The sequence below is a fragment of the Callorhinchus milii genome, unplaced genomic scaffold (genome assembly GCF_018977255.1).
Source record: "Callorhinchus milii isolate IMCB2004 unplaced genomic scaffold, IMCB_Cmil_1.0 Scaffold11, whole genome shotgun sequence".
Taxonomy (NCBI): Eukaryota; Metazoa; Chordata; class Chondrichthyes; order Chimaeriformes; family Callorhinchidae; genus Callorhinchus; species Callorhinchus milii.
The window spans coordinates 5,598,283-5,611,301 of NW_024704752.1; the positions used below are offsets into that span (position 1 = coordinate 5,598,283).

At 41.0% G+C, this 13,019-nt stretch overlaps 1 protein-coding gene across 12 annotated transcripts in view; it reads left to right on the forward strand.

The window, feature by feature from the left end:
- Nucleotides 1-13,019, forward strand: part of mbnl1 (muscleblind-like splicing regulator 1) — a 120,181-nt gene that overhangs the window by 26,852 nt on the left and 80,310 nt on the right. For 2 of the 12 annotated variants that reach the window (XM_042339040.1, XM_042339042.1), the window contains exon 2: nucleotides 8,342-8,384. The exons of the other annotated variants lie outside the window; for them this stretch is intronic. The gene's annotated coding sequence lies outside the window, so the exon portion shown is untranslated. The remainder of the gene's footprint in view (nucleotides 1-8,341; nucleotides 8,385-13,019) is intronic. 12 annotated transcript variants of the gene reach the window in all.

The window sequence follows — 13,019 nt, forward strand, 5'->3', positions numbered from 1 at the left end:
ATAACCTATTTGGAATAGTTGCATCAGTGCCAATGGGCTTTCTGCCTTCCAGACACAGGAAATTGCAGAGAGATACTGCTCTGTTACAGGTTTAGGTACCCGAGCCCTGAAATTTCTCTTAGTCTGTGAGGTCATTTTGCCTTAAAATATAAGATTGTGTGGAATTGTAGAAAATTATTTAATTGGAAGTTGATTTGTTTTGTGATCTGCCAGTGGGGGAAACGACAAAAGACTTCCAATTTAAGATGGAAACATTTTCCAACTTTTAAGTGGACTCATAGGCTATGATTGGGTGGAATTCCAGGCTTCGGTGTTACGATTCAAGATAGTGGCTGAAGGAGCCTGCCTTTCACATCTCCTCATTGATAAAATGGCCTCTGATTGCCAATTTAGAGTACACATAAAAAGCCATCAAAAATCATTTGATGAATCACTACTGATGGGGTTGTAAACTGGAGCAAAAAGAATTGTGTAATAACCTGAGTTTGTTCATATGCTTAAGAAAACATTTCGGGGACAGATTTTCACAGATTTGCTCTATGTCTTATGAAAAGTTGATCTTAAAGGCGAGCGTGTGATACTTAATCCATACCCGGGTAGCACATGTTGTGAATCTCTAGTGGACAAAGCAGTCTCATTATGTTCCATGCAAAGGTGCCAATGTTTGTGCTGAAATAGAGAAGGTGCTGCAGTGTTTACTCAAAATTTACCAGGGACGAGGCTTCACAAGCAACCAGTGTTTCTTAGTCTCAAATTTGGGGGAAGGAGAACTCACAGATGGCACAGAATCCATAGTTGGATCTGACAGGTCCAGGGATTGTCATGTGGGGATTTGGGACAATAATGCCACAAGTCATGTTGCATGAAACATTCCATCTGGGTCTAGATTAACTCTATTTTTATGTAGCAGTTTAGAGTGTCCAGAATTTGTCAAAGTCGTAAACACAGCTTTATTATGAAACAGATTTACCATAAATTTCTTTTAAGAATGACAGAAAACCGACTTCAAAGCTAAGATTGAATTCAACAATTTTGCCCAATTCTGGTGTCTTTAAAATGCCACATAAATAGCCAATATCAAGACCCAGGTGGAATTTCACAGCTTAGATAATCATTTAAAATATAATTTTCTCTTTAATGATATTTAAGAGCAGGGGAATTGGACCAATTGGATAGCTCTTTAAAAGAGCCAGCACATGATGGGCTGTGAATGACCTTCTGTGTTGTAAGATTCTATGATTCTATATGACTTAGGGCTGACAGAGGGTTTCTGGTGAGGAAAGTATCCTTTGGCCTGTTTGATCTCATCCTTCCAAAATGTGCACTCCACCATCCTCCCATTAGATCATCAAACTGTTTCTTAAATGAATCCTAGCATCCTGTCCTCAATTGCGCTTCCTAATACTCATTATCAATTACCCACCGTGCAAAGAAATACTCCCAGGTGTCTATCCTGAAATTGTCGTTCACACCCTGTGTTCTCTTGTCGTGCTGTCTTGGCCTAACTGAAAGTGCTGTTCTGGGTTTATTGTCTCTATTTCTTCATCTCTGTCAGGTCCCCTCTGAGATGTCTGTTTTCAAAGCTGAAGTGTCCTAGCTTATCTAGTCGTGCTGCATAGCTCATTTCTTCCACTGACTGCACTGGGGCCTGGATAGCCGCTCTTCATCTTAGCATGAAATGGATCAGGAAGAGGTTGAGGAAGCAGACAGGCTCCACATCCTGGAAAAATGATGTGTCACCTTAGCTGTGATGTTAATAACCATTAACTCGCAGGAAGATGATTTCTGGCTTACGATGATAAGTTACTAATCTTGCCCTATCGCTCGCACAATTGAGAATGGTGAGGACAGGTTTGAATGAAGACCCTACTGGTGCTTCTTTCTTCCCACAACATCCTGGCAACTGGTGATCATAGTGTTAGAAGTGGTCTTGAGTGCCCATGACCTCCTATTGATGACAGCGCAGAGCGCTCGTATTTTTACGATATAGGTCAATACCTCAAGCTTTCTTTCACCTCCTCTGTACGCCCACTGAAAAGCTACATTGCTGGATCCTGTCTTAGATTGTACAGGTAATGCTTGTTTTTATTTCCAGGATTCCCATTAGTTTTATAAGATAATCTCTCACACTCCCTGACTGAGGGAAACATTACTCATAACATGCGTTCCATTGCTTTAATACAATAATAACATGAGCAAACGTATTTTATTAAGTGGAAATGGTTTAAGTTCATTACCATTAAGTTCAAATAAACACAGGAAGTAAGTGTTCAGTGTTGTGTGCTGACAGGCTTTGCCAAAATGTCAGGTGTTGGCGTTGCTTGTTCTGTATTGTGGTGATTTGAAGGCCATTGGGAATAGCATTGAGGCACATAAACACTATTATGGTGCATGCAGTACATGCAATACACAGTCAAATGCCACAAGGCTACTTTTTTTTCAACACCAGTAACTGCATGCTCATCTAAAAATAAAAGTACAGCTTGTTCTGCCAGTAATATACCTGGGCACAGAGCTTCATGTCTGTCAGTCAAAAGCAGCTCCTCTGAATCCCCCCCACACCCCAGTAGTACACTCAGGAGAATAAATAGCAACAATGATAAGCAAAAGAAAGATCTTGAAAGAACTGCAATTTTACTTACTGTATCACATCTTAAAGTAATTAGTGTGAAGTGTAGTGACTATTATTGCAGGCAAACACAGCAGCCATTTTGCACAAGGCAATGTGCCATCAAAAGTTATGGGTGAATGACTAATTATCCATTAGCCAGGACAGCAGGAGAAGCACCCTTCCCTTCTCAAATAGTGCTATGAGTTCTTTAATGTCCACCTGAAAAGGCAGACAAGGTCCTGGTTTAACATCTCTTCCAAAACTGAGGTATTAACCCTATTCTCTTCCATTGAATCCCTTCAATTTAGTAATCTTAACACTGTAAAATATTCTTTTTGACCTTCCCTCTTTAGAATACATGTACTTTGGAATAAAGGTTTAAGGGATTATTCCTATTCAACTTCTGATAGCCCTGCCAAACAAAGGCCCTCCTTGGGACATCCTCCCAGCGTGAAAGGCGCTATACAAATGTAATTTTGTTGAATGGATAGGGTTGTCCTAGCTGCATAAGCAGTGGTAAATTTACCAGATGATGCTTGCAAAGACAAGATGTTAGTTTAAGCTTCAGGAGTGCCCCAGTGTGTGCTCTGGAGTCCCCAAGTTTTGACTCTTGCCAACCTGCTATCGCCTGCAAGCTAAGAAAAGGAGAAGCTGATTGCAGGCAGGAAGTGGAACAATAGCGATGTAGTGTGTCTGTGGTCAGTGCAGCAGTTAGCTAGCTGCTGTAAAGCATCCTGAAAGTGCTTGTCTAGACAAACAGCTTAGGTAGAGAGCTTTCTTCACAATTGTTTTTCATTCCCCCTCTCCTGAAGGTTTTAATTTCTCTTCCCTTCAGTTCCACACGCACCACTGGTACTTCATCCGTGACTCTTAGCAGTCAGTATTTACTGATTATTCTGCTTCAACCGCAGCTCCAGGTGTGCACCAAATGTATGTGGAACATTCACTAGTCTGTTTTTAGCGACTGTTAAGCATGGTGGTGATGTATCAGGCAAACCGAAAAACATAAATGCCTGATTTCCGTCTGTCCACAAATACATGCAAGCACACACACATTACCAATAGATTTCTCATTTGGTTTTTACTAAAAGTATGTTTTCTTTTTCATGGGAATAACAATAATAGTCCTTGTATTTGATACAGCGCCTTATCACTGCTTTGAGGCGTCTCAAAGTGTTTCACAGAATATGCTGTAAAGTGAATTGACTATATTTTCTGGCTGAAACATGGCAGCCAATGGCGCACAGCAGTGTCCCACAAACAGTCATGGATTAAGTGACCAAATTATTATTTTTTGTAGGGATTATTACCCTGGAAAAGCGATCTGCCAATCAACTAACAACCGGGTTCCTACTTACTGCTAGGTAATTAGAAGTGTGTTGAGTAAGGAAACTTGCCCAATGTTTCACCTTGTCCAGGAATCAAACCCAGGTCCTCTTGCTTTTGAGGCGAGTCCTCTAACCACTGAGCTACAGGACTCCACATTTTGTTGATTTAAAGCATTTGTGCTCATTCAAAATGATTATAAATTATTTTTTGAGTTTTGCCCTTGTGTTTTGTTGAAGCCCTCTTGTGCCGCCCACCTTTCCAGGCTAGAGGCCTTACTGACTAGACCTTGATCTTGGAGCTCAGAGTCTTGGACCTGCTCTGCTCCTGAAAGCTTGCCCAGTATTGTATGGTTAAACCTAAAATTACCAAGTGAAACTTCCCCTCAATGTCTTTACAGTCCTTCACATTAAGATGACTTTTCCTTGGAATATGATCACCAGAGGCTCGAAAGCCTGCCAGTCTTCGCCTGTGAGACTCTTTTGTCTTAAATTCAAGACATAGCGGTGGAAAATTCCAAAACCCAGGCTAGGGTGTAAACCAGTTTCCCACCGTTTTTAAAAAGAAACCAGCTTTCAAATGAATGCCAATATCAAAGAATTTTCCACAATTTAGCATCAACTTAAAGTCTCAAAGTGTAAAATTCCTCCTGGGTCTAGATTAGTTATATTTATGTAGCATTTTGAGTGAACCAATAGCAATTCTTACAGTCAGCAAAATATATAGTCAGTTCACTTTACAGTATAGTCTGTGAAGCACTTTGAGACGTCTCAATGTCGTGGATATATCAAATGCAAGGATTATTATAACTGCAGAAAATGAGCTTTAAATTTAAGACTGAATTCAACTGTTTGCCAAATTCCTGGACGTACTGAGGTGCTATGTTAATAGAGTAAATCTAGGCCCAGTGTAATTTCACCCAATGTACCGACAAGGTAGAACTTTGGTGCTCATATGCCCTTCATGTGGTCCATGAAATAAAGATGGATGTTGTTATGCCCTGAGCCCTGTCAATTTGGTCCTCATTCTTTTTGACACGGTATGTTTGAAATCACGTGCTGTATTGGCATCATTGGAGGAGAATTGGCTGGAGGTTTAATGGGGTCATTTTAAATCCAGAATAAACAGGCAAACAAAAGGGGTATTTTCCTTTGAAAGGACCCATTATGCATTTCAGAAATTGCACATCAATTATTCCAGCCTTGAGCTTTCCGCAACCGAGAGACACCCTTCATAATACTTTATACAACTCATGTTTAATTCATTTATTGAATTCACTATTATTTGTGACGATTTTTTTCTCATGAAAGTGCTTATTTTTGTTTTAGATATCGCAAAAGAAAGTGTTATTTTCTTTAATATTTCTTGTTGTCAGAAAAATGTCTGGCTCATTCGATTACTGTCTCGCTTCTGAGTCAGAAGGTTGTGCGTTTGAGTCCCACATTGGTACTCACAGGCTGAGCTGATCACATAGTACATACAAAAACATTGTTGGAAGTGCTGTGCCTCATGTGAGACCCTAAAACCAAGCACAGTCTGCCTCTTCAGGTGGACGTTAAAGATCCCATGGCATGATTCAAAAGGAAAAGGGAATTTCTCTCCAAGTCGTGACCGATAATCCATCAAGTAAAAAGCGTTAGTCATTTACTTCATGGGTGTTTGTGGTAATTGCATTGCGCATAATGGCTGCCATGTGCGCCTGAAAAAAACACGGCCACGTCACTATACATTGTACTCTGTGAAGTGCCTCCAAGTGCCGTTTCGGCAATGTGATTTGGTGCTATGCCAATACAGCGATTGTTGTCTTTCACTTTAGGTCTGTTTGTGGGATCTCACTGTGCGTAAAATGGCTCCTGTGTTTGCCTACAAAAACAGTAAATATGTGACAGCCAATTAATGTAAAGCAACGGAGGATGTTTGATGTGATCAGGGATTCTGAAAAGTGTGGATTCTTTTCTCTTTTCATTGTCAAGAGCTCTGTCCTGTATCTAAAATCTGAAATCAGTAAACTGCAATATTAGGCAATTACAAGATTAAGTAATCAGCCAAGGAAAAACTGCCCAATTGAGTTGCTCTGCACTGGGTATAGATTTGTAATCCTATTGAACCTCAGGACATCTGTGGCTTAACCAAATGTAATATCACTCCTTGCTCTTGTATCAATTTCCTTGCATATTAATAATTCCTGCATTTGATAATTTGCATTTAAACCTGTAAAGAACTCAAAGCCCATCACAGGAAATTGACATTGAGCGTATGTAGTAACTGTACTTAAAGGCTTGCATGGCAGTCAATTTGCACACAGCAAGGCCTCACAAATAGTAATGAAGTGAATGATTAATTTATCTGGAATTTTGTTGGAATACATGGATGAACTCCTTTCTCTTTTCCATGTCCACTTGAACAGGCACAGGCTCAGTTTAACGAAGGAAGGCGCTAACAACAATACAGCGCTTGTTCCACCCACAGTACTGTACTCAGGAGTTGATAGATTTTGGTAGGTCAGGGTATTAAGGGATATGGGGAAAAAGCGGGAAATTGGAATTGAAAGGATTAGTTGAGGTAAGATCAGCCATGATCTAATTAAATGGCAGAACAGGCTTGAAGGGCTGAACAACCTCCTCATGTTCCAATGTTCCTATGTCCTGGACTGTGAGCTCAAAATCATCTGACTTGAGTACGAGAGTGCTACCAACTGAACCAAGCTGGCATCAGTGGCTGGCTGGCCTTCAGTAATATGAATTACACAGAAATTAGGATCTTACAGCTTTAGCACTGACTGAAATTTGAACTAGCAGGGGTCACATGCAGCACCTACCCTGTAATCCAATGACCAAGGGACATATGGCATTGCTGGCAATCAGGCTGCGAGGAAAAGGTCGCCTCAATTGAGAACAGTTTGAGTTGTTGCTCATATGGCAATGTGACTGTAAATCTGATGCAAAATTGTATTCCGTGTTCTTGTGCATCATGTATTGGCAGTGAGCTGGCAGGGAGGCTGCTCCTTGGTTTTGTTCCGTGTCCAGTTCAAGGTTAATAGTAAAGGAGTGTTGTGATCCCAATGCCAATCCACATCCTCCGAGGAGCCAGGCTGGCTGATCTCTCATCAACAGTGCCTTGGAATACTGGAGACCTGTCTGTTTTAGGAACTGGACTACCAACTCTAAAACAGTCCAGGGTGGTTCCAGCAGTGACAATGAGTTAAAGTACCCTTTAGTTTTCTGAGTGGCACAAGTGGCAATGTGGTGACAACCTGTTTACTGATTTTGTTGTTTGCAGAAGGGACGTTTAGCAGTTTAAACAAAGGGGAGCTACTTGGTACCACATTGTAAACTAATAATCTTAATTTGCTTGTTGGTTGCTAATTGCCATTTAAGTACACTATTCACAGCACCCTCCATTCACACGGAATCACGCTGCCTTATAAATTATCCTTCACATGGGTGCTTTGTGGGATCCATTCAGCCCCACCCCTGCTTTTACACACTTGCACAGTTTGGAGTGTTTGAGACTATCCTTTTTGCCAGTGAAAACTGCGTATATCATTAGGAACATTTTCTCTCTTCACCTTCTTTATTCACTTTGTCTTGTTGATCAATAGATAGTATCTATGTATATTGTATTAGATGTTATCGATCTTTAAATGGATACTTGGTATCTGTATGATGTACAGTATTTGTATGTTAGATACATGGTACCATATAGATACCATGTATCTAATATTGGATACATTATAGATACATCTGTTCCAAAAAATAGTATGCCATCAGCTATATTTAATTAACAAATCTTTTAGTTTAAGAGTCAAACCTTGTTGGATTAAGCAGAGCAGCATATAATAGATCTACATGCCCTGTGCTGTAAGGTTGGATTCACAGTTACCTCTTTGCATATGATCAGTAAAATCCCAGCCCGAGGCCCTCTGTGAAAGAAAATGGCTTGCCTGAGTAACTCCTATTCAGATCTTCACCCCAAGGGGGGTTTGTGGAGTCCTGTATCTCAGTAGTTAGAGCACTCGCTTTGCAAGCGAGAGACCTGAGTTCAATTTCAGGCAGAGAGCGAAATCTTGGGCAAATTTCCTTACTCCACACACCTAATAATAATCCCTCCAAAAACAAAACAATAATAAATGGGTCATTTTCAATCTTCGACTGTTGTGGGATATTGCTGTGCGCAATTGTTTGCCGCGTTCCCCACAAATATACAGTCAATTCACTTTACACTGTGTTCTGTGAGGCGCTTTGGGACGTCCTCCCGACGTAAAAAGCACTATATCAAATGCAAGGATTATTATTATTGTTGGGGAAGAGAGATTTTTCCAATAGACACCATATTGATCACTTGATCAAATTTATTTCAATGTGAACTTGTAACTCAAATTAGTTATTGATTTGCCTCCACCAGGTTATGGCTGTCATCTTGAAGAAATTCACATCAACACTTTAAGGTAACCTGTTAATTAACCAGCAACTGAAACCATTGAACCTAAAACATCCGTGACATTGCAGGAAACCATTTCACACATTGTATCCGTGTCGGTGTTTGTACTGCCAGTGAATCCTAATATAATAATAATCAAATAATCCTTATCTCAATTCATTGCCCCCTCTTTCTGCATTTTCTCAGCTATCTGGTATGTCTGATACACCGCACACACACACAATTATCAAAATCAAACTTCTAATTCACAATAACATTGTTCTTGCAAAATAAAGTCTTTGACAAAATGTAAAGTATAGCTGTGTTTTTCTCCACATGACCCATCTAGTCTAATCCCATCCTGTTTACCTCCTACACCCTTTAATATTTCTCGTTTTCAAATTCATGTTTAAAGAATTGAGAGAGACTGCAACAATTTGTGGCAGAGAATGCCATGCTCCCACCATTCTCTGTGTAAAGACTTTTTTTTCCCTTGCCTCCCTTTAAAATCTGTGATTGTTGCTAGTCCATGACTGATTCAGTTATTAGAACCATAGAAATTTACAGCACAGAAAGTCATTCAGCCCATCATGTCTATGCCAGGTCCCATTTACCTGCTGTAGTTTACTCCTTTTCAGGTATTTATCTAGGTTCCTTTTGAAAGCTAATATAGATTCTACCTCAACCACTGTTCCCAGCAGGTCATTCTGTATATCCTAATCTGTATATGAAAAGATACCTCCCCATTTGCTCGTTTTGTATCTTAAATTAATGCCCTCTAGTCATTACCTCACCGACTAAGTTAATCTGGGGACTGAAAACTGAGTTGTGACTAATTGTGACATTAATAACCAAGTTAGTTGCCCTTTAGTTATTAGGCCCGAAACACTAACTATCCAGCGCCTTGGGATGTCGCCCGACGTGAAAGGCGCTATACAAATGTAATTTTGTTGTTGTTGCTGTAGTTTCGCTCCTGGTTATTTGCAGTTAGTTAGCTCCTAATGCTTGTTACTGATTCTCATGATAAAGTCATGATATATTTGACATTGGAATATTTCATATGGAGTTTACCTGAGCGCAACAGGTGCTCTTTTACTGTACGTAGTAGTGTTTTAGTACTATTTTTTTCTAGATCCTTTGTTCACTACTAAATACTCTGCTGAGTCACTACGCCATACTCTGCTTTGAAAAATTGATGTTTTGATGACAAATGATTTGTTATATAATGCCGTTAGAGACTCAACTTCAATAGCTGTTTGTGATGAGACATTCTAACACCCCTCTGTGTAAAACATTGCCTCTAGCCTTCCCCTTTTCCCTCTGGTGATAATCCTCACTTTATGCTGCCTTGATCCTTTTTAGCAGAGATAGATTTTCTTTGTACCATAAAACCATAGATAGCAACTATGTGAAAGTTTGTTAAAATTACTGCCTTGTTTCGCCCATAAAATATACAGTCAATTCACTTTACAGTATATCCTATGAAGCGCTTTGAGACGTCTCGAGGATGTGATAAGACGCTATATCGAATGCAAGGATTATTATTATTAATTCTGCAAAAGGAGATGAGAAAATTTGAAATAAACATGGTGTTCCCTATTCTTATTTATTTGTTCCCTCCCCCCCCACCCTCTTCTCCATGGGGGTGGGGGATGAATAAATAACCACCTGCCTTATTCCGTTTAAAGGAGTAGGCTTGACAGTCGAAATACTTTCACCCTATTTTACATCTGCCTCTCATAACTTATGACCTTTGCAACAAGAGTAGCTGTGCACAGATTAGCAGCAGTTGAACATGACACGGAGCTGACCTAGAACTGCAGCAATGAGAGCTAAATGCTCTGTTCATTCTATGTGCCTGTTATGCCACCAGGACCTGTGCTGAGATACAATCTGCCTTTGGGCTGAGTGGGATGCAGAACTCCAGTTAGGATGTCCATATGTCACAGTGTTTGGATGGCCAGTGTCTGCTTACGATTGGGGCCTGATTAATGGAATGCCGTGTATCACAGGCCCACTCTCATCCAGAGGGGTAATTCTGGAATGCCGTTAACTTGTTATTGCATTACATGCCAGCCAAGTGACTGTGCCTTTCCCACTGACTGTGTAGCAAACCTGCCATTGAAAAAACAGATTTTTCTGTGCTGGCTCTTGCAATGCATATAGCCCACCAGTGATCTTGTAAATGCTGCTAACTGCTCACAGTGGAGCTATGAAGGACTCTGAGATCTATTTGCAGGTACAGTTACAGCTGGGTGAACCCTTCTGCTTTTTTTCCAGAAAGAGAAGCACTTTTTGTTGTAAATTGTGATGATATTGGGGATAACTGACTAAATGTTGAGCCCTTAAGTTTACCTTGGTGTGCACTGACTATGGTTGTTCTCCCACCCAATCTCAGCTAATCCTTGGCACTTGCTGGATCGGGCAGATGCCAAGTACTGATATTTAGAAGGAAACACGTAAATATATTTTAAAAAAAGGAAACACTTGCTTTTATTCAAGGCCTTCTTACTCTCTCATGACTTGTCTTCTTTCCTTCACCCGTGTTAATCACTGTTACGCTGTGTCTGTCACTGTTACGCACAGCAAGGATAAATCTTTCCTTTTCTCTACTTCAAGTTGTTTTGAAATTGGTTTCCCAACTCATCTGGAGTTTTTTCATGCAGACATACAAGTAGACATGCACATAGGCATACCTCCCGTTCCCCCAGCCCCAGATATACACTCTGAGGATGCTTACTTTTGTTCTTGTCTCATTCCTCTTTGTAAAGGTCTGTGGTTGGCCAACACTTTAGACTGTTCCTTATACATTACAAATTGATTTTAATTGCCTGCCCTTCCCCAAGTATTTTATTAAAGGCAGACCCCAGAAATAATTGTGACAAGTTAAAATGATTAACTGGCCTGTGGGCACATGGCCAGTTTGTGCTATAGGCTAGAGCAGAGGTGTACTCTGAAATCACACAAACGTTACCCTGTACTTTGTGTATTTAGAAGCTGGGTGAGGGGCCCGGGATACAAGAACAGCATCACCAGTCTTGCCGAGCAGAGAAAGCCCAGATGTCAAGCATTGGATGGATTTGGGTTTTAAGGGATAAGGGATTTTAGTATAAAGAGGGGGAGGGAGTTTGTAGAAGGAATGTCCAGAGTAGCATCATTTAAGTAGGTGTTATAGATTATAATAGCATAGATTATAATGATTCTTGCATTTAATATTTAATATGTGCCTTTCACATGGGAGGGCCTCTCGAAGAGTTTGTGTTAGAGAGAGAGTGGGCACCAGAAGTGAGGGAAGGATCTCCATGGAACGAGATTGATTTTTTAGAGTTAAAAAAGAATCTATTGCTGAATTGGGTGTTGGAGCTGCTGTGGAGCTTCAATTTGCAGAATGGCGTTCTGTTCATTGTGTATGAGTGTATCACTGACCTGATTCACTCGAAGACATTTTATTCCTTGTGTAGCTACATGCCCTCGCCTGGCCCAAGCTGGAGATTTCTACAATCTTTATTTACAGCTGCAGCAACCCAGTAAAAATGAGCAAACTCCTCTGGCTGTTTGATATTATAATAATCCTTGCATTTGATACCGTGCCTATAACATTTCAAAGTGCTTCACAGGGAAATGCTGTCGAATGACTATTTGAAAATGAACACCGCAGCTAATTTGTGCACAACAATGTCCCATGAACAGCCAGATGGTGACCAGTTGAATAGTGCCATGGGACTTTCTACGTCCACTTGAACAGGCAGTTGCGATCTCTTGCAAAAGACGGCACCTCCAACAAGGCATTGCTGCCCCAATGCTGCACTGCAGCGTCAGCCTGAACTGTGAGCCCGAAGTCAGCAGTGTGGATATTGAATCCAAAACTTTCTGACTCAGAGGTGAGAGCCTGAGCTTGTCAGTTGTTTTGCTGCTCAGCAGAAAGCAGTGTCAGAGTTGGTGGAAGGGAGGCCTGTTCCCGAGCTGGTGGAAGGGAAGCCTGTGTGAGTTAAATAAATAATTGCCTCATTCGGAAGCTGGGTCCAGTGATGCTGGCAGTGGGAGTGTCATTCGCGCTGCGGCCAGCGTCTGTGCAGCTCTTGTGTGATTCTAACTGGATGATGCAGCAGAAAGGGAGCAGGCGCTGACTGCTGGCATACTCAAGGGCACAAAAGTCAGGGGTTTGGGGGTTAGAGGGGAAAGAAGGATAAGCAGTGCATCGTCCTGGGGAAAGAGCTGGCAAATTAACCCCCGAATGCTCCATGGAAATCCCTCAGGCTTCATTTAATTTATGCTGTAGTTCATGCAGACTGTATGTGGGACAGGAATGTAACTGTAAAAGGATGGTAGCATTCTGTGGAATTGCTACATAGCTGAATTCATAGGATTGGTATTTAGATTCCATTGGTTACATTTATGTATCGGAAATCATGCTCAAGTTAAAAAATGCTGATTCTATGTTTCTCTTCTGCTTGTATCCCATCCCATGGGGGGATGGGGGGGGGGCTTGAAATATCCAAGCAATCAAGCACATGCTCAGAAGTTCTGAGATACTCCTGTCAGCTGCTCATCTTATATCCCTGGTTTCCGAAACGTGTTGATGGGGAGACAGGATATGTGTGTGTGTTTTACGTGTCTTTGTGCTGTAATTAGCATGATAGGGAGGTGTCTGACTTGAAAACAA